A 14,452-nucleotide genomic window follows, 5' to 3' on the forward strand; every position below is an offset into this window, starting at 1 on the left:
ACCAGATACATCTCACAGTGAAAATATGATACTAAATACTAAGCCGGGGTTTGGCCTGCCTATACTAACATATACCATGACATGATCTAATTTAACTCACCATCTTTCCCTGTCTGAGCATCATCAGTACAATGCTTTATGAGTTGGCACAAGCACAATAATAAACAAAATCTAAACACAGCAACAAACTCCCAAGGGATTACTTGGCTATAAAGCAGTCCTTTAGAAGTTACATAAAACTCATTAATGTACAAGAATGCCCAGTTAGAAAAATACTACAGAAAATACAACATTACTAAGGAGTTCTAAGAGAAGTGAATTTGCAGTTTAGAGGGGGAAAAAAATCACTTTGGTACAGGATGAAGTAGATTATAAGGAAACAAATGAGAAGAATCCAGGTAAGAAATGAAAGCCTAGATTAAGGCAGTAATAGTAGGAGTGTTGATAATGTAGATAAAGGGTTTGGATTCAAAGATGTTAAGGAGGTAGAATCTTGGGGCCAGACAGATGTGAGATGTAAAATGGAGGAATCAAGGACAACTTGCAGGTTTCTAGAAAAAACAATGATAGTGGTACATCCTCCAAGGCAAGGAAAATAGCAGAATTTAAGGGTGAGGGGATTGAGAAGTAGCAGAATCAACACTTACAGGGACTATTTGATCATCTTCTACTCTCACCTCACTCACTCCCAGCTTTCCTCAAAATTCTCTCCCCCATTCACATAGCTGTACTAAGAGCAACCATGTTACAATGTAACCTATAGTGTGATCCTACCTGCAGGGTACAGTTGACAGATAAAGTCTGAATCCTTAACTAAAGCTAGGCCAATATGCAGACTCCACCTGTTTTATTTATATCTCTATATGTATATGTAAATGGGTATGTACACACACATATGTATACACACATGTATACCCACATTTATACATACATACACACAGAGATATGTATATATACATATACATACATACACACACACACACAATCAAACAAAAAATCCCCTAACAACCACCATAGTAAATAGGACCTTGTAACTAACTGCTCAACCCTAAGGCAATCCTCATACTCAAACATCCACTAAGGGCCATTTGATCTGCTAAGACAAAAGTTGACAAACTGTTTTAAAGCCACAAAGTAAATATTTTAGGCTTCACAGGCCATAAAGTTAGGACTACTTAACTCTGCCACTGTATCAGCAAAAGCACCTACATACAATACATAAACAGATGGGTGTATTGTCTGTGCTCTAATAAAACTTTATTCATGGACACTGAATTTTGAGTTTCCTGTAATTCTCACATACCACAAAATATTCTTCTTTTGACTTTTTCCCACCATTTTAAAAAAATGTAAAAACCATTCTTAGCTCTCAGGCCATACAAAAGCAGGCAGCATTGGGCCTACTAACCTTAGTGTGTCAACCCTTGTGCTAAGGTAACACAGAACTGCCCTCTCCTTTCTTTCAAATGTCCTCTAAGTGTCAGAAAAGGAAAATCTTTCTAGTGGACAGAATTGAAAATCTTCATTTGGCTGCCAAAGAACTCACTCCATTTGCAAGGAAGTAAGTCAACAAATGAAGCCCCATGCAATTTGCTGGTTCTATCATTTACCTTCTACTGTACCTGTCCAGCAAGATACGGTGTTAAGTTTCGGAACAATGATACCTTCCTCTTCCCTCCCCTCATAAGAGTTTTTAGCTATTCTTTTTTTCCTACCACTGTGTATCAGTTATGCTGGGGATGGTTAAATTCAGTACTTAGTCCACAATTTTCAAACATGTGACAAAGCATAGCTAGGCCTGATTAACAAAGAGCATCACCTTTAGAATCTGGACTCAGAGAACAATGACCTCTGGATGTGGTAAGTAGATATGAATTTGGGTTGTTTCCATAGAAGAGATGAGAGTGTTTGCTGGTATATAGAGATAGTGAGATTATGTTAAAAAAATATTTAATATATATAAGAAAAGTAGGACTCTGTGTGGGTGCGCTCAATAGCCATGGAATGAATGAACTGGACAACTATGTTTTAGAGTGTCCTTTACTCCTCTTCTTTCTGGAATGTAGCCCGCTAGCCAGAGCTGTGGTCCAGAGCTGGACCTATAACCTAACGAGTCCGTTTCCTGAGATTTGAGACTGAGAATCAGGTCAGTCTCTCTGATGGCAGAAACTATAAGATTTAAAACTCAAAAGATATTAGTAAGTGTTAAAAACTGACCTGCAGCAAGAAAGAACTAACTGAACACACAAAGAGTATCTTGTGTGAAAAAAAAAAAAAAGAGTATCTTGTGAGACATAAAGAGATACTCTTGACCACATATGGAGTCCCTGGATCTAGCTGTTCCTGAGTTCCAGCTGTCCTCCTATGGCTTGATTGCCTTTCTGAGAATTCACAGGATACCCGTATGTTTCCAAAAAATTCTTCTTTTTGCTTCAGTTAGGTATGTGTCGCTCTCCTAACTAAAACAGAGTACCTACTGGACAATCTAAACAGGGATATTCAGTTGGATCAAAGAGTTCTGGTGAGTTTAAAACACTTAAGGATGGTAGCTACAGCAACAAAAATGGAAGAAATCACGAGGAAGAGTGAAAAGAGGTGGTCAAGGTGGAAATTCATAAATATCAATATGATTAGCAGAGAATTAAGAGTCTGCAAAGAAGCAGCTAGTAGTAAGAAAGGCAGGAAAGGGACAGTCACAAAAGTCAAGGAAAAAAAAACAGTATCAAGGAGACAATGGTTAACAATGTCAAGTACAGAAAGAGGTAAAGGAGTAAGCAATGATTATACAATTTGTCAATGTACAAGTCACAGGTGGCCCTGATAAGAGTTATTTCACTGGCATGCTAGGATGAGAAGCCAGATTGAGGGTTTAAGAATACATAGGAAGTACACAACTCTACCTATGAAGTACTATTCCCATTGAAAAAAAAACATTCAAGCCTGAATCGGAGCAAGCTTCTAGAGGTAACTACCAATTTACAGGAAAAACTGTGGACAGAAGAACATATTACATGAAACCAAAGGGATGCAATCAGCAAAATCCAGACTGTGAGAAATCTCATAGGGCAAAAGCTTGGTTTCTTTCACAAACCAATTGTATAGGAACAAGAACAAAAAGACAGAAAGAAAAGAGGGTTGAGACACACATCAACACAATAAAATGTATGAACCTTATTTGTATCCTAATTCAGACAAACTGTTAAAACAAACCAAAAACTGTAATCGAGGAAATTTGAACACCGACCAGAATATGTGATGATATTAAGGAATTAGTGTTAATTTTTTTACTAAAATCTTAAATTGGATTATTATTTTAATTCTTAGAGATATACAATAAAATAGTATAACACAGTCTTTATTCTACTAGTGAGTCTTCACTGATTGTGCTCAAAGTCATCCAGCCTGCTACAGTCCCATAGTTAGCTGCATAACAAATATTAAGAGAGATACAAAGTGATACAGGGATTCAAAGGAGATAAGTCACTATTGGGGTAGGGAATCAAGCAAAACTTAAGGCAATGGTATTTGCACTGTGCCTTAAAAGATGATGAAATGTTAAGAGACAAGGAACAAGACAGGAAAAGTGATATTCCAGATGGAAGAAATGATAGCAATTGGAAAGAGGTGGGAAGGCCTATCTATGAAGAGTATTGACTCTACTCACCTTTCCATAAAACTGTCCCTACCCTAGTGATGACAAGAAAAGGAAAAGTCAAAGTGAAACATCATAACCCACTAGGCAGCTCCAAGTTAACAAAATCATGGGAGACCCATTCAGGCCCAAAGCAGACAGAGGAAGCCCAGTTCCAGAACAGATCACGACAGTATCTGGGTAGCCAAACCATACTGGCTTTCCAGAGTAATCTATTCATGTCAATCTCTGGGTGTGGGGAGTTACTGCAAGTAGGGGTGCTCTCCTTAAACCAAAGGGAAAAGTAGCAAGGTAACAGGTCAGGTTAGCTTTAAGCAATTTTTACTCACTGACTACACCTTATTTCACAATTAACTGAGACTAGCAAACACCCTCCCAGAAATCAATATAATTGTTCCAACTTTTCAGAGAAAATAAAAAAGGAAATGGGAAAACCATAATGAAGACTGGGGGTTCAAAAGCTGGAAATCCTTTACATTATACAGGAAAGTTTTTATAGTAAGTTATCTGTAGAAGAGAGCTGAAATAAAAAATAAAATCTACCATATGATCCAGCAATCCCACTCTTGGGCATATATCTGGACAAAACTATAATTCAAAAAGATATATGCACCCCTATGTTCATAGCAGCACTATTCACAATAGCCAAGACATGGAAACAACCTAAATGTCCATTGACAGATGAATGGATAAAGAAGATGTGGTACATATAAACAATGGAATACTACTCAGCCATAAAAAAGAACAAAATAATGCCATTTGCACCAACATGGATGCAACTAGAGATTATCATTCTAAGTAAGGTAAGTCAGAAGGAGAAAGACAAATACCGTATGATATCACTTATATATGGAATCTAAAATATGGCACAAATGAACCTATCTACAAAACAGAAACAGACTCAAAAGACAGAGAGAACAGACAGGGGGGCAGGGGATGGACTGGGAGTTTGGGGTTAGTAGATGCAAACTATTACATACAGAATGGATAAACAAGGTCACACTGCATAGCACAGGGAACTATATTCAATATCCTGGGATAAACCATAATGGAAAAGAATATAAAAAAGAATGCATATATGTATATAACTGAGTCACTTTGTTATACAGTAGAAATTAACACAACACTGTAAATCAACTATCCTTCAATAAAAAATTTAAAAAAAGTAAAATAAAATCAAATCTAAGTTATCAATTTTTATAATACACACTGCACTTCTGGGTCACTGTCCAGGTGTGCCTTCGATATTTAAGACTACCTCTTTGGGGACTTCCCTGGTGGCGCAGTGGTTAAGAATCTGCCTGCCAATGCAGGGGACACGGGTTCAAGCCCTGGCCCAGGAAGATTCCACATGCCGTGGAGCAACTAAGCCCGTGCGCCACAACTACTGAGCCTGCACTCTAGAGCCTGCGAGCCACAGCTATTGAGCTCGCGTGCCACAACTACTGAAACCTGTGCACCTAGAGCTACAAGAGAAGCCACGGTAATGAGAAGCCTGGTACCGCAACAAAGGGTAGCCACCGCTAGCAGCAACTAGAGAAAGCCCGCGCACAGCAATGAAGGCCCAACACAGACATAAATAAATAAATAAATAAATTTATATTAAAAAAAAGACTACCTCTTTGATTTTTATGAAAAATATTATGAAGAGAAGGCCTCATACATTTTGGACTTCATTCTAAACCAGTAGGTGGCCACAAAAGAATACCTGTTTTCTTTGTTCCTCTCAGGTACACATAAAACCATGACATTTACCTTAACTCTTAAAAAAAATGTAAGATACATAATTTTAGAAGGCTTCACCTTCTGTCATCTTCTGTAGCTGATAGCTACTTTTTCCCCTACAAATAAATACTGATCACTTGCTCATACAGCTTTTTTTTTTTAAGAGTACCCTTTTGTGAAATCTTGGGTTGGATACCACATTCAAATTCAACCTAGTAATTGTATAAAATACTGGGAAGGACACAAAGAGGTATAAATATAGTTCTTGCTCTAAAGACATGACAGATCTATAAAAAAATTACAATACAAAGCAGAATGCATCAACTGTCACAAAGGGGGTACAGTATCTCAAGAGCACAGAGAAGGGAATGTACATCATCTGACAAGAAGAAACTGAAGCTGAATGAAAATATGCTATCTTTAAGAATGCTTAATTACACAGCTTCAAAGCACTGTAGAATCACCTTTACACCTCAAAACTGTAGACCATTTTCGAATAATCACAGCTAAGCTCTTTTTTTTTTTAAATCAAACAGTAAAAGTTTGGTCACTCACAAACATCCTATCTTGCCTCCACTTGACACAGAATTTTATTTAAAGCAAAATCTGCCTACTGTTCCAGTAGAGCTAACAAAAACCAAAGCCGTCAGCCTGCAAGCCACCACAAACTGAATGAAAATGCTGGTGTTAAAAAAAAAAAATTTTTTTTTTATTGCCTCAGGTAAGTTAATGCTAAAAGATAATTTAAAATAACTTCTTAAGATTTTTTTTTAATGTTTGGAGACTGAAGGAGGCATTGATGAATGAGTAAAATAAACCTGAGCAATTTAAAGAAGCCAGCTTTGTTAAAAACCAGATGGCCACTTGCCAACACTTCTTCATACACGTAAAACCAAAGATGATTCTAGGCAAGATTCACAGGCCACAGAGGCTCTTTATTAAATGTCAAATTAAGAAAGTTCTCATATTTCAATTTTGATAAGTTAAAGGACAGTTAAATAAAAGGAGCACTTTACAAAGCTTTGCAGAATCAATATGGAAACAAAGCTTTGCGCTTTTAATATCTGAACCCTCAAAAACAAGACATTTTAAACGTCACATTTACAAACATCCTATTCACAAGGAACTATCGCTTAGATTCTGTAAGGAAAAACAGTGGTAACTGGAAAAGGGACTGGCCTTAGTTTAAAATCTCCAACAGGCCAGCTGAAAAGAAATCGCACAATTCTTAATTGCAAGTGACCGTGAGAACCCTAAATCGAACTCTTCGTCTTAGTTTGAACTCCATACAAAAGCATTTCAGATTTGTATCTTTGTACAAATTTGCACCTTTGTATCATTCCTACAAATGATACCGTTTGTGAAAGAAAAGGCAATAAGGATACAACTCAAACTCCTATATCCCACGATCCATCCTCAAAGAGTGGAAGGAACAGCAAAGTGGAAGGAACAAAGCACTGACGTCAATTACGAGATTAACCCCGGGCACAGGCAGCTGGAGAAAAGGCCTACACATCAATATCCAAATGCAAGGTATCGGGGTAACTAGCTAACCGATTCTGAAGTTATGGGGGGTATTCAAGTATTACACCCCCACATTCCCATTTTTAGTCAAGCCCCTTCGCCAGTCGAAGGCGGAAATTTTTTTCCTCTTTTTTTTTGGGGGGGGGGCGGGGAGGAGGAGGAGGAGGAGGAGGAGGAGGAGGAGGTGGTGGAGGAGGAGGTGGAGGAGGACGTACGCAGGATCGCGAGAAGGAAAGCGAGAACTAGTTGGGTAATGATAGCCAGAACCTAGGCCTATTTTCTCTTTAACTAGAAATAACTTGAAATTGAGAAGGGTATTAAAAAGTAACAGATCAGTCGATGGAATTTCTGAGGGAAGGAATGGATTAATGGACGAAAGGGGAAAGGAGAAACAGTGAAAAGACTGATTTCTGGTAATTTTTGTTAGGACTGGGTTAGCCTTTTTAATTAATTTGTATTTTTGAGGGTCGGGGGTGGAACGCGAAGACGAGGGAAGCCGTCTCGAGCAGCCCTAGCCCGAAGGGTCTCTCCGGGCCCCCAAACGGACCCTGTCCTCCCCTCCCCCCAGCCCCTCCCCGCGGCCGGGCCCGGCCCTCAGTCCGTCTGTCTGCTCTTCTCACCTCCAGTCCCGGCTCCGCTAGGCCCGAACCATTTCCCGGCTGCGGCAGAGGCGGCGCCGGGCCTGCACCTTCACCGGACGCGCATTCGAACCCGCTCGGGGGGCGGCGACAAACTGCCAAGGGCGAGGAGCTCCGGGCGGCGGCGGGGGTTCGGCAGGTCTCGAAAGGCGCAGGCGGCGGCGGTGGCGACGCACCTCACACAGCACAGGCGGAGGTTCCGCCCCGCTCCATGACTGTCGAGCCCAGACCGGGACGGCTGGCTGAGGAGGCAGGGGCGGGCTGACGAGGACCTGGCACAGGGATCCCCCGCCCCGTCCGCTGGCGGCGGCAGCGACGGCGCTCGACTCCCGCAACCAGGACAGTGACTGACGCAGCGGCCGCGCCACCCATGTGACCAGGCCCGGGCGGGGACGAGGCGTCACGTGGCGACGCCGCGCCCCTCCCCGTCAGAAAAGCGGAGGGTTGCGGATCCTACAGCGCCGGGAGGTGACGCTGGAGGTGGTGACGTGCTCCGACGACGCCGGGCTGGCCGGGTACTGGCCCAGGGGGCCTAGGTCCGAGCCCCTGAGCCCGGCGGCCGCGTCTGACAGGGCGGGACCGGCAGGATCGGGCCTCCACACTTCGCGCGCGCACGCTTCACGCGCGCACGCTTCACGCGCGCACACTTCGGCGCGCACACCCTCCAGCGCGTAGCCGCTAGCGAGGTTCAGAAGGGCGGGGCCGGGTGGAGCCGGATCTACTAGTTCTGGGGCTCAGGAGGTCAGGCAGTCCGCCCCTCCTGAGGGTGTGGTCGAAGCCCGCAGGCCCGTGGTGCGGTGCTGCCGTCGAAGACCGGAGTCAGTGCGGCGGCCCTCGACAGGTCCGGCAGGAAAAGGAAGTCCGCTGGGAATTTCTCTGCAGGAGGCCGCCTAGAACCTCGCTTGAACTTCTCAGACGAAGCCAAGCCAGCCCTTTTTCTTGATCATCTAAACATCTTCTACTGTTAATACTTCTTTTCAAGATATCATTCCGAACACTTTTCTTCAGTTCTTAACATCCTGCCAGTCAGGGCAAACTATAATTTAATTGAGAGTAAAGCCATAGTTATAGATTAGACAGGATTTTCAAAGGGTCTCATAGAACCCAGTACGGTAACTGTCCAGAGAAACTACTTTGGGTTCATTTTTTTGGAAAACACTTTATAATTTCCTGCTTCTTATCTGTTTTCTTTCCATGAAGGAGCCTCATGAAGGTGTTTTTTTCACTCTCTACTAATTTTGAAGCAAGCATTTAAAAGATTTTTTAAAATAAAATTCAAGGATTTTGAGGAACTTTATGATAAACTATAAAGAGTGTGCATATGAAAATGTTTTTATTAGCCCTAAAAGCTGGTAATTCATCAGCAGCAATAGTAGTATAATATTTTTCTTTTTAAAATTCTGAAGTGACCACATATTCTTTTAAGCTAAACTCTATATAGATTTTTATCTATCTATATAAATTAGGAAATGATTTCATGCAAAACTCAAAATGAACTGTGACAAAATATAGTGAAAAATAATTGGCAGTCCCATCCCTGCCCTTCAACTACTCCAGTTCCGGAGGCAATCACTTAACATTTTCTAATGTAGCCTTCCCAAGATATGTTGTAAATATATATTAAAATACACTTATATGTACCTCTTTTTATGCAAAAGATAACGTACTATATACACTGTTAAGTTCCTTCCTTTTTCACTTAAAATATCCTGGATATCTTTCCATATCACTGTGTAAAGAACTGTCTCATTCTTCGGGGCAGTGTAATATTCCATTGCAAATATCTATTTCAACCAATCTCCTACAGGTGGACATTTAGGTTGTTGCCAAGCCATTACTAAATTACAAACTAAGCCGCAACTAATAGTCTCATAAAATGGATAAGTATACCAATAACTCATTAGACTGCAATCTTTAAATCAAAAGGTATTTTCAGTTTGGATAGAGATTGCCAAATTGTCCTCCGTAGATGTAATGCCAATTTCACGTGTTTTCTTTTGTATTCTGCCTTGGAAGATTTACAAGCCTGTATAGGAAGGGAGGGAAGATGGAGACTGACAACAAGAAAGATTATCATTTTACACAATTAAAGAAGTATTAAAACATTGAAGATATGTCATAAACTTTACAAGAATATTCCTTTACTTATTCTGGTGTAGATGTTACTTGGCTAACCAAAAGATAATATGCTTTTGGTTCCATAAATTATCACAATAATTTTTCAATATAAATGAGACCTTACTTAAAAACCAAAAGAGGGGACTTCCCTGGTGGCACAGTGGTTAAAAATCCGCCTGCCAGTGCAGGGGACACGGGTTCGATCCCTGGTCTGGGAAAATCCCACATGCGGAGCAAATAAGCCTGTGCGCTACAACTCCTGAGCCTGCGCTCTAGAGCCCACGAGCCACAGCTACTAAAGCCCATGTGCCTAGAGCCTGTGCTCCACAACTAGAGAAACCACCGCATTGAGAAGCCCACGCACCACAACTACTGAGTGCCTGTGCGCAACAACGAAGACCCAACGCAGCCAAAAAAAAAAACGAAAAACAAAAGGGGGCCTGGGTTGGAAAAAATACACTTTCCTTTGGAATTATTCTGCAAATAGGAATTTCTTTCCCTTTTAGCAATGAGAGAAAAAATTCCTAATTATATATTTCTCAACTCGTAACATTTTAATACTGTCATTTTATTTAATCAGATGCATCCATTTTAACAAAGTGACTTTTCTGTCTCTAACTTCATGTTCTAGAGCAATGTAAGTCAACTGCACAGTTTGGTGTAATCAGAAAATACAAACCATAGAACTTTAAGAGAAAATAATCTCAAAGAAAAATATGACTTTTATTAACAGGCAATATTTGAACAAAGTATTCAGTATATATTGTTACAGCAGCAATTCTCAGTAGAGTTCTGGGGTGTTTTTAAGTCAGATTTTTGTGAAGGTATAATTTACATACAGAGAATATATATATATAACTGAGTCACTTTGCTGTACACCAGAAACTAAGACAACATCGTAAATCCACTATAGTTCAATAAAAAATTAAAAAGTAATAAAATTTACATACAGTAAAATTTATCCTTTTCAATGTATGGTTCTATGAGTTCTGACAAATGCATACAGCTATGTGACCACCACCCCAATCAAGATATAGAACATTTCCTTTACCCCCAAACATTCACTCTTGCTCCTCTGTAATGAATGCCTCACCTCAACCCCAGTTCCTGGCAACCACTGATGTGCTTTCTGTCCCTATACTTTTACCTTTTCCAGGATATCACATGAATAGAATCATACAGTATGTAGCCTTTTAAGTCTGCCTTTGTTCACTTAGCATAATGCCTTTGAGATCCATCTATCGTTGTCGCGTGTCTCAGTAATTTATCCCTTCCTATTGCTGAGTAGTATTCTATTACTATAACATAGCCTGTTTAGGCATTCATCCATTGAAGGACATTTGGGTTGCTTCCAGTTTTTAATGATTATGAATAAAACATATAAACATCCACGTACAAGGTTTCACTCAGTCTTTAAAATGATTTTCTGAAAGTCACTTCTAGACATAGGAATTACTGTCGTAAATATATCTACATAAATATTATTCTATGTTATTTTAGAAACTCAAATAATTTATTCATTATGTATCAAATGTTTATGAAACATCTACTATATAGCAGGTACTGTTCTAGGCATATGGATAAAACGATGATCAAACGCTGGCACCAAAAAAATAGCCCCAAAATGGTGGGTTGATAAGGCAAAGTTGAGTTTATTACTTACTGATAAAAGAGACCAGTGCCTTGATGTTTTCAGTAGCATTTCCAAGGGGAAATTGGAACACTTATAAGGTTTTGGGGTCTGGTCTAAGGGGGTTTTTCAGTTTAGGGGGCTTGATTAGGATTGGATAAGAATCATGGTATAATAGGTTAGGATTAGAACACACAGCAAGGTAAAGGTTTTAAAGAGTCTTGAGAGTGTGTTAGTTTTTATTGCCGCTTTAACAAATTACCACAAACTTAGAGGCCTAAAATAACACAAATTTATCATCTTACAATTTTATAACTCAGAAGTCTGACACAGGTCTCCCTGTGTTAAGATCAGAGTGTTGGCAAGACTGCTCCTTTCCAGAGGCTCTTTTCCATCTTCTAGAGGCTGCCCACATTCCTCGGCTTGTGATCCCCTTCATCCATCTTCACAGTCAGCAAGGGCTGGTTGACTCCTTCTTAAATCACATCCTCTGACCTTCTGTTCTGCCTCCCTCTTCCGCTTTTGAGAACCCTTGTGATTACTGCAGACCAACTCAAATAATTTAGGATAATCTCTCTATATTAAGGTCAGCTGAATTAGTAACCTTAATTCCATCTGCCACCTTAATTCCATTTTGCATGTAACATAGCATATTCAAAGGTTCCAGGGATTAGTACGTAAACACCTTTGAGGGGCCATTATTCTGCCCACCACACAGTGTAAACTGTCATTTAAAGTCATCTGTTGAATGGGGAAGGTATGGGTTGGGAGTTTGAGGTTAGCAGATGCAAACTGTTGTCTATAGAATGGATAAACAACAAGGTCCTACCATATAGCACAGGGAGCTATATCCAATGTCGCACAATAAACCATAATGGAAAAGAATATGAAAAAGAATATATATAACCGAATCACTTTGCTGTGCAGGAGAAACTACACAACAATGTAAATCAACTACACCTCAATAAAAATAAATAGGGAATTCCCTGGCAGTCCAGTGGTTAGGACTCTGGTCTCCCACTGCGGGAGGGCCGGGGTACGATCCCTAGTTAGTTAGTTGGGGAACTAAGATCCTGCAAGCCGCGTGGCGCAGCCAAATAAATAAGTAAAATTAAGTCATCTATTGAAAAGTTGACTAGGTTTTTGTTCATTTAAATGAGACTTTGAGAAGTTTCTGAAATGAAAAGTTGCAATTTTTCTGTTCCTGGTCCAACGTTCCTGGAATAGTAGTAATGTTGAAGATGACAATGAAATAATAAAATTATGTTAATGTTGACAGTAATCCATGTAGATATTTAATGTTGATAGTAATCCATGTGGATACAGACAGTTTCAATTCTCAGTGTCTGACTTTGCAGCCATTTTTCAGCCTGAGTTGGAGAACATTAACATCTAGAACCATGATCAGTCCAAATCTTCACTGTTACATGAGGTGTCATGATTACGAATCAAATTTCTGGGGGATGGTTGTTTCAAATTGCACAAGTACCAGGTTTTCCCATTCGTAATCCTTCTGGGGAACACTGGAGAACACATATCTCAGTTACCACATCTGAGGGGCAAGGAAGCTGGAGTACTTTTTTTATTATTATTTATTTATTTATTCATTTATTTGTCTGCGCTGGGTCTTAGCTGCAGCACGCGGGATCTTCCTTGCCGTGTGCGGTATCTTCCTTGCCATGTGCAGCCTCTTCGTTGAGACACGCGGGATCTTTTAGTTGCTGCATGCAGGCTCTTGATTGCGGTATGCGGGGCCTAGTTCCCTGACCAGGGATTGAACCCGGGCCCCCTGCACTGGGACCCCGGAGTCTTAACCACTGTGCCACCAGGGAAGTCCCTGGAGTATTTATATAACTACTCCTGTTGATCACTGTTGAGGGCTTTCTAGCAACTTCGGCCTGTTACATGTAAGTAGAGCAAACTACAGCAGCCAGAGACGTTTTTCAGGCAAATAAAATCAGGAACATCTGCATAATTCAGAGTTACACTGATATTCCTGAAATGGTAGAGGTGAGGGACATGGGCGGGCAACATCCATGTCTGCTTCAATGATAATTACTGTACATACTATGTGCCGGGCACAAAGCTAAACATTTTCAGATGCATTATTTAATTTTTTAAACCTTTTCCTCTCTATCTTTTCCGCTACCAGCATGCCACTGAAACTCCAAGATCACCATCAGTTCCCACACTGTCAAATCCAAAAGTTGAATCTTTGTCTTTACCTTACTAGTGTTTAACACAGTTAACCATTTTTTCTTGTTTGAGACACTTTCTTCTCCTGGTTTTTGAGAGGCCACACGCTCCAAGTTTCCCTCCTGGCTGCTGCTTTTCAGTCTCATTTGCAGGAGATCCTTTCCCTTTCCCTGACTTCTGAATAGAGGTGTCTCAAGACTTGATCTTTAGCTCTTTTCTCTCTCTTTCTTTCTGGGATCATTCACTTAGCATAATGCCTTTGAGATCCATCTATCGTTGTTGCATGTCTCAGTAATTTATCCCTTCTTATTGCTGAGTAGTATTCTTTTTCTGTAAAGGCCAGATAGTAAATATTTTAGGCTTTACAGGCCAAGTGGCAAAAATCAAGGATTTCGTGTAGGTACATAATAGGTTAAAATTTTTTTCTGTCAATTTTTCATGAAATTCAAAATGTAGTAATTAAGCTTTGTAATTCAAGTCTACTAATGAGAATAATAATTTTTCTTTTTCGGCAGGGAGCGGGGATAACATTTCACTTACTTGGGATTCAAAGTTAATATTTCCTATCATCAAGTGTGATTTCAGATATTCTTCTGTTAATGTTTATCTGTTGTAAAGTTTTATGTATTTAATTTTGAAAACATCTTTTCACACAGATAGGTACTGCCAAATACTGATATCAATACACTGGCATGTGATATTAGTTAAGAATATTCATTGCTGGGAATTCCCTGGTGGTCCAGTGGTTAGGACTCCATGCTTTCACTGCCACAAAGTCCAGAAACCTCCATGGGCACTGTAGTTCAAGCTTAGAAAAAATATATGCTGCAAATCTGTATGGTAATAGACATTTTACTTATAACTTTGAACAGCACAGGAAGTATACAAAACAACTTGATATTGTGATTCAAAAAAAGTTGTTGCTGAAATGACTTGTCTGCAGTAAAATTTCACATATAAACAGTTTGC

General features: G+C 40.1%; 1 protein-coding gene across 1 annotated transcript in view; it reads right to left on the bottom strand.

The window, feature by feature from the left end:
• AFF4 (ALF transcription elongation factor 4) overlaps window positions 1-7,773 on the bottom strand; it is a 93,480-nt gene extending 85,707 nt beyond the window's left edge. Inside the window, exon 1 of the mRNA XM_082650176.1 lies at window positions 7,522-7,773. The gene's annotated coding sequence lies outside the window, so the exon portion shown is untranslated. The remainder of the gene's footprint in view (window positions 1-7,521) is intronic.
• Between the last annotated feature and the right edge of the window lie 6,679 nt (window positions 7,774-14,452).

The sequence above is a fragment of the Grampus griseus genome, assembly GCF_964374135.1.
Source record: "Grampus griseus genome assembly, chromosome: 3".
Lineage (NCBI taxonomy): Eukaryota > Metazoa > Chordata > Mammalia > Artiodactyla > Delphinidae > Grampus > Grampus griseus.